The sequence below is a fragment of the Vombatus ursinus genome, unplaced genomic scaffold (genome assembly GCF_900497805.2).
Source record: "Vombatus ursinus unplaced genomic scaffold, bare-nosed wombat genome assembly UNPS02014798.1, whole genome shotgun sequence".
Lineage (NCBI taxonomy): Eukaryota > Metazoa > Chordata > Mammalia > Diprotodontia > Vombatidae > Vombatus > Vombatus ursinus.
The window spans coordinates 46,888,791-46,899,055 of record NW_020954576.1 but is presented as its reverse complement, the minus strand read 5'-3'; positions in this window follow the sequence as shown (position 1 = coordinate 46,899,055).

Sequence of the window (10,265 nt, the reverse complement as noted above, 5' to 3'; positions counted from 1 at the left end):
TGTCCCTCTCCCTAGGTTAGAGGCAAGTCTTGGTGCCAAACAGCTATTCTTTCCAAAGACATGGGCCGCCCATCAATCACAGACTCTCTGAGCATCCCTTCTCAGACCCAGAGCCAAACCAGTGCTCTCCTCTACATTCCTTCCTCTTTGCCCAGTTTACTCCCTGCCCCCATCCCCATCCTCATCCCTATCCCTTGCTCATATCCAACCCTCCAACCTTTCTTATGAAGTCATTTACATTTCTGCCACTTTCATTTTAAATAAATGTTCTTATCACTTCCTGTGGCAACATTTTAGTCTCTGGAAGAGGTGGGGGAATTTCTGTGGCTCTAGTTCTTTTGTTAGGACTTTTTTCTGGGCTGAGGACTGTCAACCCCATTTGGTATAGACATTTGGATGGCATGGCTTGTCCAGCATCTTCTCGTATAAGTAAATAATATATTTTCTGGTCTTGGGCACCAAAATGCCTCAGTTCTCTTTCTTATGCTCAGGCTCTGGAATTTGGACTGATTGACCTCAAAGGTTCTTGGACTTTTCTTGGACAGTCTGGTGAAACCTATGACTGCCTTCTCAGAATGATGTTTTCAAATGCACAAAAGAAAATGCATAGACTTATAAAGCAAACCAATTAGGTTGCAATATTAAAATACAACTCAAAATATTGAAATACAATATTGAAAAACAGTTATCAATTTTTTTTTTAAGTTCAGGTACTTCAGGTTAAGAACTCTTACAATAGAGGCAGATAGAGCAGCAGAAAGAGTGATAGATTTGGAACCAGGTAACCTGGGTCTGAATCTACTAATTTAGGCAAAGTCATCAACCTTTCTGGAACTTGGGTTCCAAAGTTGTCAGATGAAGGGGTTTGGACTAGATGACCTCCAAGGTCCCTTTCAGCTATAAATCGGTGGTCCTGTAGTCCTTCCCTTCTCTCATTTGTCAAAGTGGGGCACAGACCTATTATGCAAGAAGTCAGGAAACTTGGTGCCCTGTCCCTGTTCTTCCATTAACTAGCTGTGTGACATTGAACCAACCCTCTGTGGTTCTCAGTTTCTTCTTCTGCGAAGTGAAGAGGTCCAAGAGTAACAAATCGACCCAACAACATTTATTAAGCACCTACTGTTAGTAGAACCCTGTTCTAGGTGCTAGCAAAGCTAGGATTGGAATCCAGGTCTCTTGACTCTTACAGTGCTGCCCTTTCTCCTATATTAGTACATAGTAGGTATACCAGGAAGGCACAAAACAAAGTGGAGGGTGAGATGGATCTACACGTTCTCTAAGATCCCAGTCCAGCTCCAAATGTGAGTCTTTCAGTCTATATAGGAATACCTGCTCCATTCCCTCTGAGGAGATTTCAAGATAGCTGTAGCAAGGAATATTTAGGTTAGATTTTAGATTTAGGAAGATCTCTAAGGGACAGGTCACCAGACAAGTTAGATTTTCTTACATCTAAGTGGTGTATAGTTCTGCTTTTTAGTGGTTTATGCAGAGTTATGTCTAGCCCTAGGCAACCAGAATTTTTTTTTTCCACAGGTGCCAACATCTGGGGGGGCATACTTGCTCCCCCTACTGCCACATTCCTATTCCCTGGCCAGAGCACTGTTGGAGTGACTGGTTCCACCTCACAGGATCTGCTGACCATCGTGCACCTCTCCTGTGACCCTTTACCAACAGACTGTTCTGACTCACTGCTTATGGGACAGCTAGGATTAGGGCAGGATCAGCAGGAAGGTAGTAAATTGTTGCTGCCACCAGCCCTCTAATTACCTATTAATAAACTCAGTTTCAGAGTGCTAATTAGAGCAGGGAGACCAGAGGCTGTGCCCCAAGGCAGGAAAGTTAGGATTCTATCCTGGGGAAGGACACATTCTCTTCTGCCCACTTTTCCCTGCCTCAGTGGTAACTGAGAAAGCAGCAATGGCAGCAGCCTTAAAACCTAAGGGTGCTGCTGTCTCTGTTAGTATACCTTGTACTATCTAGAAGCAACTTCCATCCACCTTGCTACTTTCTTCTGGGTAGAAAAATTGCCAGTATGACTCACCTGAGCCATAGCCTAGGAACCCCAGTCCCTAGATTCTTCAACCCTCCCTTTCCACTGTGGCCCTTAGAATTCTCCTCCATTGTTATACTCCCTTTCAGACTAGATTTCTTCTGGTGACATTCCTTCCATCTTTTAAAGCTCACTGAAAACTATCTTTCTCCAGACTACACCTCTCTTAGTATGCTTTCTAAGGCTGGCTCCTGCTTCTCTCATAATTCATGACATATAGGGCCAGGAAGGGGAATTGTTCTACTCCTTGGCCCCCATTGACACTTTCAGACCTTCCCTTGGCCAATTAACTCTTCCCTTGGCCAGTGTCACTCGGAATCCACCTCTCCTCCTTAAAAGTTCCCTATGTCTTCTCTAGATCCTTGTTGTCATTTGTGAACCTCCAAGTCATTCTTCCTCATTCCTAAAAAGTTCAGTTCCTGGTTCACAATTTTCTTTTCTATCCTAACCCCTGCTCCCTTATCTCCTCAAGTTCTATGCCTTCTGTCTCTAGTCTACTTTACCTGTGGCTCCAGAAAGCTGTAGCATGCTCAGCGGCCACATCCTAGAAAAACTGTCTTAACAGTTGAGCTAAACCAGGTTGAGAGTAACCAACAGGCCTCACACCCATCAGTGATTTAGGAGGATGTTTACCCCAAACATGCAAAGACTTTCCCTTGCAGAATGGGCCCAGGAGAATGATTTGTTCCAACAGCCATGAAGCAGTCACTGTGAGGTGCTTAGACATCTAAGACACCAACTTCATCCACTGCATCCCAGGCCATTTCCAGTCATCTTGACTTTTGTCCTGCCACTGGACTTCAATGACTCTGGAAGAATGAGTGAGGCTGACGACTCTGTATAGTTCTGCCTCACTTAAATCCAATTCATTCAAGAGTCAAGACATTAATCACCCTGTGCTGTCCCTGGTCCACTTTGAAAAAGGAAGGATAAACAACCTCAACCACAAATAGGATAAGAATGGTCACACAGTAGACTTTTTTTTCTGCCTCCAGTTGAATTTGCATGGGTCAGGAGCCCTAGTTATGTCTCTGGGCTTATATTACTGAGGGAGATGAGTCTCCTTTTCAAAGTAAAGGACAGATCTCTCTGGTAGAATATAAAGATTTCTAAAGGTAGAACCTATGACCTCTTGAGGTCACCTTTAGCTCCAATAGTCAATGATTCTTTGATTTCGTGGGCAAAAAATGTTCAATACTCTTAGAAAAGTACCTACAGGAGAGAGCCTTTCGTGTTGATTGAATATCTGTCTCAACCTGAAACAAAGAGAGCACATTCCTAAACATTTGAAGGACTTCTAGGGACATTCTAGGGCCAGCATTGCAGTATTAGATAGCTCACTTCCTCAAGATGCTTCCTGATGATGCAAAAAGATATTTCTCCCTTTTTGGAGCGTGCCATTTTCCTCTGACACATTAATTATAGAGTAGATGTTTCTTTAAAAATATTTATATGATATTAAACATTTACTATGCATCAGGCACCATACTAAGGGCTGGTATTACAAAGAAAGGCATAAAGAAAGATTTAATTTAGTTTTTCCATCTTTGTTGCAAAGTTGGTAGCAAGGGAAATGAGTCAGGTTTTGAGCAGGACAGTTGGCTGGCCAATTTTCTTGGATGTAGAAATTAGCTTAATCCTTGGACCTTCTATTTTTCTCATTGGAGGCTTAAAGATGTCCTATGATAAGAACTATCTTGCTGAGTTGTGGACATTGAGAAAAATGGCCTAACCTAACCCCAGGTCAATACATTTTCAGTTAGGCGGGAAACTTGTCTGAATCATCTAGGCCCTAGGTTAGGCAGAAGGATTTCCTTACTGATAGTTGTGAGCTATGGAAAGGGCTAGCAATGAGAGATTATGGGGCCCTTGAGATTCTTAAAATCATACTGCCTGCCTATGATGGAGGAGCTTGCAGTCTTCTTAGACAGAGCTATTGACCAGATGGCTTCCTAAACTTCCTCCTATCCCTAAAATTCAGAGACATGTGGTTTTCTAAAACTAACAAAGAGGATAAAAAGAAAAAAAATAATTCCTGATATAGGCTGACTTGGGGCAGGGGAAGAGGAACAAGAGAGATAACTCCTTTTATTTATTTAGGTTTCCTCATACTCGAATCTTCAATAATTAAAAAAAAATTTAAATCAATTACCTAAATACTAAGAGCTCTAATCCATTAATGCTTAAATAGTCTTATTAATTGGCTTTGACTTTCATTCTGGGAAGGGCAGCTTCCCTAATGCTTTCAATAAAATGCTGGTATAGAACTGTGTATGTGTGCTCCATTTCATATTATTTTCCTCTCCCTATAGCTTGTATTCTGGCTGACATAAGGCCTCTCATTCACCTACTATGTGCTGCACCCTAGGGATATAAAAAGAAAAAGAAAACAAATCCTGCTCTCAGAGTGAACCTGGGAAAAGCAACATGTGTGTATATATACATATATATAATATATAATACATATGTAATAAGTAAATAGTAATAACTCACATTTTTATGGTGCTACCATGTGCCAGGAGCTTTACAAATATTATCTCATTTGATCCTTACAGAACCCATGGAGGTAGATGCTATTATTACCCACATATAATGTTATCATGTTCACGTAGACTATTTGTGACTGATCTGTGGTAGAGCCTTCTGAGCTTGTACTGGTCTGATCAGCTACAGTCAGAGACACTCTAACTTGACTCTAACATAGTGATGTCATTTTGGTCCTCTTCGAGAACAAAGGATAACAACCAATTATTACCCCCATTTTACAGATGAGGAAACTGAGGTTAAGTGACTTGCCCAAGGTCACACAGGTAGTAAATGTCTGAGATCTAAATCTTCCTGACTCCAGGCCAACACTCCATCCACTCTACCACCTATCTGCCCCCTCAAACATAGAAAAATAAATGGTAGCTGGAGGTGACTGGAGGGAGATTAGGAAAAGCTTCATGTAGGAGGCAACACTTGACCTGGGTTTTGAAGAGTCAGAGGGGTTTCAGGAGACAGAGGTGAAGAGGCAGTACCGAAAAGAGGACAAAGGCACTGAGGTGGGAAATGGTATTTCAATCGTGTACAACAAACAGTAAACAGGCCTGTTTGGCTGGAATTTGGAGTATGTGGAAGAAAGTAACAAGTAATAGCCCTGATGAGGGTAAACTGGATACAAGTTGGTTTTAATTGCCAAACTGTATATTTTCTCCTCAGGTGCAAAGAAAGCAATGGGAAGGAAGTATTTGGGGAGGGAAGTGACATGGTCAGGGCAGCTCTTTAGGAAGAATCAGTTTGGCAACTCTGTGAAGGCTGGGCTGGAAAGGGGAGGGACTGAAGGCTGGCAGACCACTCAGGTGGCTATTGGAGTGGTCTGGCAAGATGTTCGGAGAGCCCTAACTAGGATGCTGGCCTGGTGAGTGAAGAGCAGGGGTGGATGTCAGATTTGAACAGATAATTGGCAACCAATTGGATATGTGAACAGGGGTAGTGGGGGTAAGGAAAGTGAAGAATCCTAGGTAGGTTAACAGATCTCTAGGAGACCAGACCACTAGGAGCAGAGGTATGCTGGAGGCATCTCGAACAGGTTCTGGCCAACGGTCAAATTTTCAGCAAAAGCATTTAAAGGGAAACCAGCAAACATTACAAATCAGGCTTTGCTGTATTGTTTTGTTGATTGGATTTAAGAAAGCGATGGAGAGAATGTTAACAATGTTAGTTGAACTTAGAAATTTGTCCCTAGTTCATTCCCCGACCCTCCCTCCCCTCGCCCCCCTCCCCAGAGCTGGTTGTTAAACTTTGACCAGCATGCTCCTAATTAGGAAGAACCTCGTGAAGCTTGCTGCTCTTGGCTGTTGCCAAAATCACTGAACGGTGGCTTCTCCTTATAGGATCTTAGGGTCAGAGCTAGAAGGGACTTTAGAGGTCAAATTTAAACCCAAGTCTTCCTGCCTGCAGGTCCACTGCCCAATCCCTTATAGCTTGCTTCTTCTCTTCTCCCGTCTTCAAAACCCCCATACACACACACACACACACACACACACACACACACAAACATACACACACACACACACACACACGTTCCCATTCACACTCACACACACTCATCTCCCTATGCTATAACCCCAGCCAGAAAAAAGAAAAAGTCCAGCTCCCCTTATATTCCCAGGCTAATACCTTATTGACTTCCATGAGGAGTTTCATCCACATCTGAATTGTAAAGCCCCCCATACAGGCATAAGGATTTACAGGAGAAAGTACTGGATTTGAAGTTAGGAGTCCTGAGTTCAAATTATACCACTGATATTGTGTGATCATGGCCAAGTCATTTAATCTTTCTGAGACTCAGGTTCCTCATCTGTAGAATGGGAATAATCTTGTTTACCCCCATTGCTTCAGGTAGTTGTTATAGGAAAAATGTTTTGTGCACCTTAAAGTCTGTTGTTATTGTTATGATTCCCTTCTACAATCCATTATTCAGACCTTGTATTTATTTGGGCAAGATCTCCTATATGTTTTGAAGGGTGGTAGTGGTGATGAGGCTGCTAATAAAGGAACAACAATCTTGGGACTATATTGAATATGGTCTGGTGTTTCTCCTCTTTCCTTTTCCTGTGCTCAGCTACAGTTTTCAATTACTTTATTTATGGCTCAAGATTGATGTGTGTGTGTATGGGGAGGGAGGGGCCAGGTTTCTATTTCTCTTTCCTCCCCCTTCTTTCTGTTCCCTTATATTCATTCCTTCCTCATTCTTGCACTCCTTTTTGCACATGTAGTCAGTGCATTCAGCTCTGGACCTATTTGGAGTTGGGCTCATAGGATGAGGAAGAAGGGGAAGGAAGACTGTTTTCATTTGGCTAACATATCCTTGGTCAGTTAGAAAACTGAGAACTTTAGAAGTTAAGTTGGGTCTATTCAGGTAATACTAGAATGAAAAATTCCATTGAAAATTATTACTAAAACATGTATTAATAAATTATTATTAATTAAATAATTATTTTAATAATATTGATTAAATTATTAATAACATATTATTATTAAAATATTTGAGGGTCATTTTACCAAAGCACATGAAAAACTTATAGAGATTCAATTACAAGTTCTTCTTAAAGAAAAAAGAAAAAGTTTAAATAGCTGGGAGAATATTCAGTGCTTATGGCTGGTCTGTGCCAATATAATAAAAATGTCAATACTATCACAGTTATTTTATAATTTTAATGCTATACCAACCAAACTATCAAAGGGATACTTCATTAAAACCAATAAAATAATAAAAAAAAATTCATTTGGGGGAACAAAAGAGCTAGAATATCCAGGGAAATAATGAAAAAAAAAGGTCAAAATGAAGGGTGAATAGAACTTCCAGACTTCAGATTACATTAGACAGCCTAGTTATCAAACAATTTGTATTGATTGAAAATATAGGAGTAGGTAAATGGAAGGGACCATCCAGACAAGGGAGAATCAGAAATAATGGAACTTGACAATCCAGTATTTAATAAACTCTAAAACATAAATTACTTACAAAAGAGCTATCTATATGATAAAAACTACTTGAAAAACTGTAAAGCAGTCTGACAGAAATTAGGCTTAGACCGGCATTTTACACCACATCCCATAATTAATTAAAAATGAATATGTGACCTGAACATTAAAGATGATATCCTAAAAAAAAAATTGGAAGAGAAGTAGTTTGTATAATTTTCACAGCTATGGGTAAGAAACATATTTTTAATCAAAAGGAGGATAGGAAAATTTAAAAAGATGAAATAGGATTTTGATTACATGAAAGTGAAAAGCTTTTACACAAACAAAATGAATGCATCTAAATTAAGAGAGGATGTGGTTGAATAGGAAAAATCTTTGAAGCCACTGTCTCAGATAAGGGTTTGATATCAGAGACATACAGATAAGTGATCAAAGGATATGAACAAATAATTTTTCAAAAGAAGAATATGGCAAAATATTAACAACTATATGAAAAAATGCTCCAAATCACTAATGAGAGACATGGAAATCAAAGCAATCCTGTGATTTAACCTTATACCTAGGAAATTGACAAAAATATTAAAGATGACATTAGTCAATATTGAGGGGAATATAGACACCACTAATGCATTGTTAGTGGAGTTGTACAGTTGGTGAATAATACAACAATTTTGGAAGGCAATCTGGAATTAGACAAATAAAGTGACTAAAATATCAAAACCTTTTGACCCAGAGATTTGACTATGTTCCAAAGAGCCCATTGCTCCATTTCCCTTCCTTTCCAGATGTCTCCTTACTGATGCTACTACTGTGTCATAGACGTATTGGCTCAAGGATCAGGAAAACATAATTTGTAATATGGGCCCAGGTATCCTGATAAGTATAATCTTTTCCCTCTTTAAATGTGCCCATTACACATATAGTAGCAGTCTCTTAAGAAGTAGTTGTTGAATTGAATTTCCTAGCTCCTATCAACTCCCATTATATTTCTATTAGGCTTTGGAGTGGAAAGAGATGGAGTGGAAAGGAGATGGAGGGACAGGAGATGGTAGAAAAATAAATGAAAACTATAGGAAGCACCATCATCGCTACCTTTCTTCCAATGTGTTCCCATTTTATCAGTATTAAATCTCTTGTCCAATCCACAGAAACAGGGATGGAGGAGGATTTTTGAGGCTCTTTAAAGTTTTTCAAGGTTTTTTTTTAAAAATGTGGTGATTGTTATATAAATATATTACTTTTCCTTTAAGGGAAAGTCCTTACTTTGTCAGAGAAATATAGGTCCATGATATGGAGCTGGCCAGCGACTTTATCTCTCTATGACTCAATTTGTCTTTCTTACCTCTGATGAGTAGATGATGAGCAGACCCATCCCTATGGATCATTTTAAATTCTGCATTATACTATGTTGCTGCATAAGTACATCTGATAGAAATATCATTCTACTCTACTCAATCACTCCATCCCAGCTTCTCATACAGGAGGCTCTCACTGGGATCTCTTACTTAGAATAGAGTCCTTCCATCCAAATTCCATAATCCCTAAAGGAAAATGTCATATCAAAAGGAAGGGGGCAAGCTTCCACCCTAACTGTTGTCATGGGGAAAGTTTTGTGGGAGAAGGGGGATGGTTAAATATTGGTAACTTTATCTAGAGTGTAACTCAGCCACACAAATGACTACTGACTTGCAGTCTGAAACTAATTAGGCCAAGTCTAAAAAAGATGGAACTATGGGATATTTATTACTTCTTCAATATAATAGTGAGCATTTATGTAGTGCTTTAAGGTTTACAAAGCATTTTGTATGTTATCTCATCTAATCCTCACAACAACTCCACGAGGTAGGTGCTATTATCACCCCCATTTTACAGATAAGGAAACTGAGGCACAGAGCTGTTAAGTGACCTGGCCAGGGTCACATAGCTAGTAAGGGTCTGAGGCAGGATTATGAAATCAGATCTTCCTGACTCCAAGTCCCATGCTCCAGCCACTGCACAACTGAGCTGCCCAATACTACAAAAACTCTGATTTCTGTGGGTACTCTCTTTACCAACTCAGAGATTAATGCTTTTTCTCCTTAGCAGGCAGTCTTCTGGAGTTTCTGTGGCTAAAAATATTCCATCACCCTGTACCCCACCTGGTGATAAGCCTCTTCAAACTTATTCTGGTTTTTATACAGAAGATGCAGCAGTGGATCACTGGACCTGTGAATGAGTCTCTCCATCTTCTCCAGGAAGGCCTGCTAGAGCTCTGGGAGGGCTTGGATAGCCCAGAGTCACCTCTGTGCCTCAAGCAAGCAATAGGAAAGAACTTTTGTGGAAGGCTATGTAGAGTTTGGGTAAAATTAAGAGAATAGTTTATATGCCTAAAAATCATATCAAGTCAAGGAGCCATTATTAAGTACCTACTCTGTGCCAGGCACTGTGCCTTCAGGCTCCTTGTGCTCACAGCTATCAGTTGCTTCGGCTCCAACATAGGGATGTTTATACACACACACATATATATGTAAATATATGTATATAATAATGATAGTGGACATGTTATAGTGATTTGAAGCTTTTTCGGTTTTACATATACTATTTCATTTGATCTTCACAACAGTTTTGTGAGATAAACCTCTTTCTTTTCTTCCTTCCTTCCTTCCTTCCTTCCTTCCTTCCTTCCTTCCTTCCTTCCTTCCTTCCTTCCTTCCTTCCTTTCTTTCTTTCTTTCTTTCTTTCTTTCTTTCTTTCTTTCTTTCTT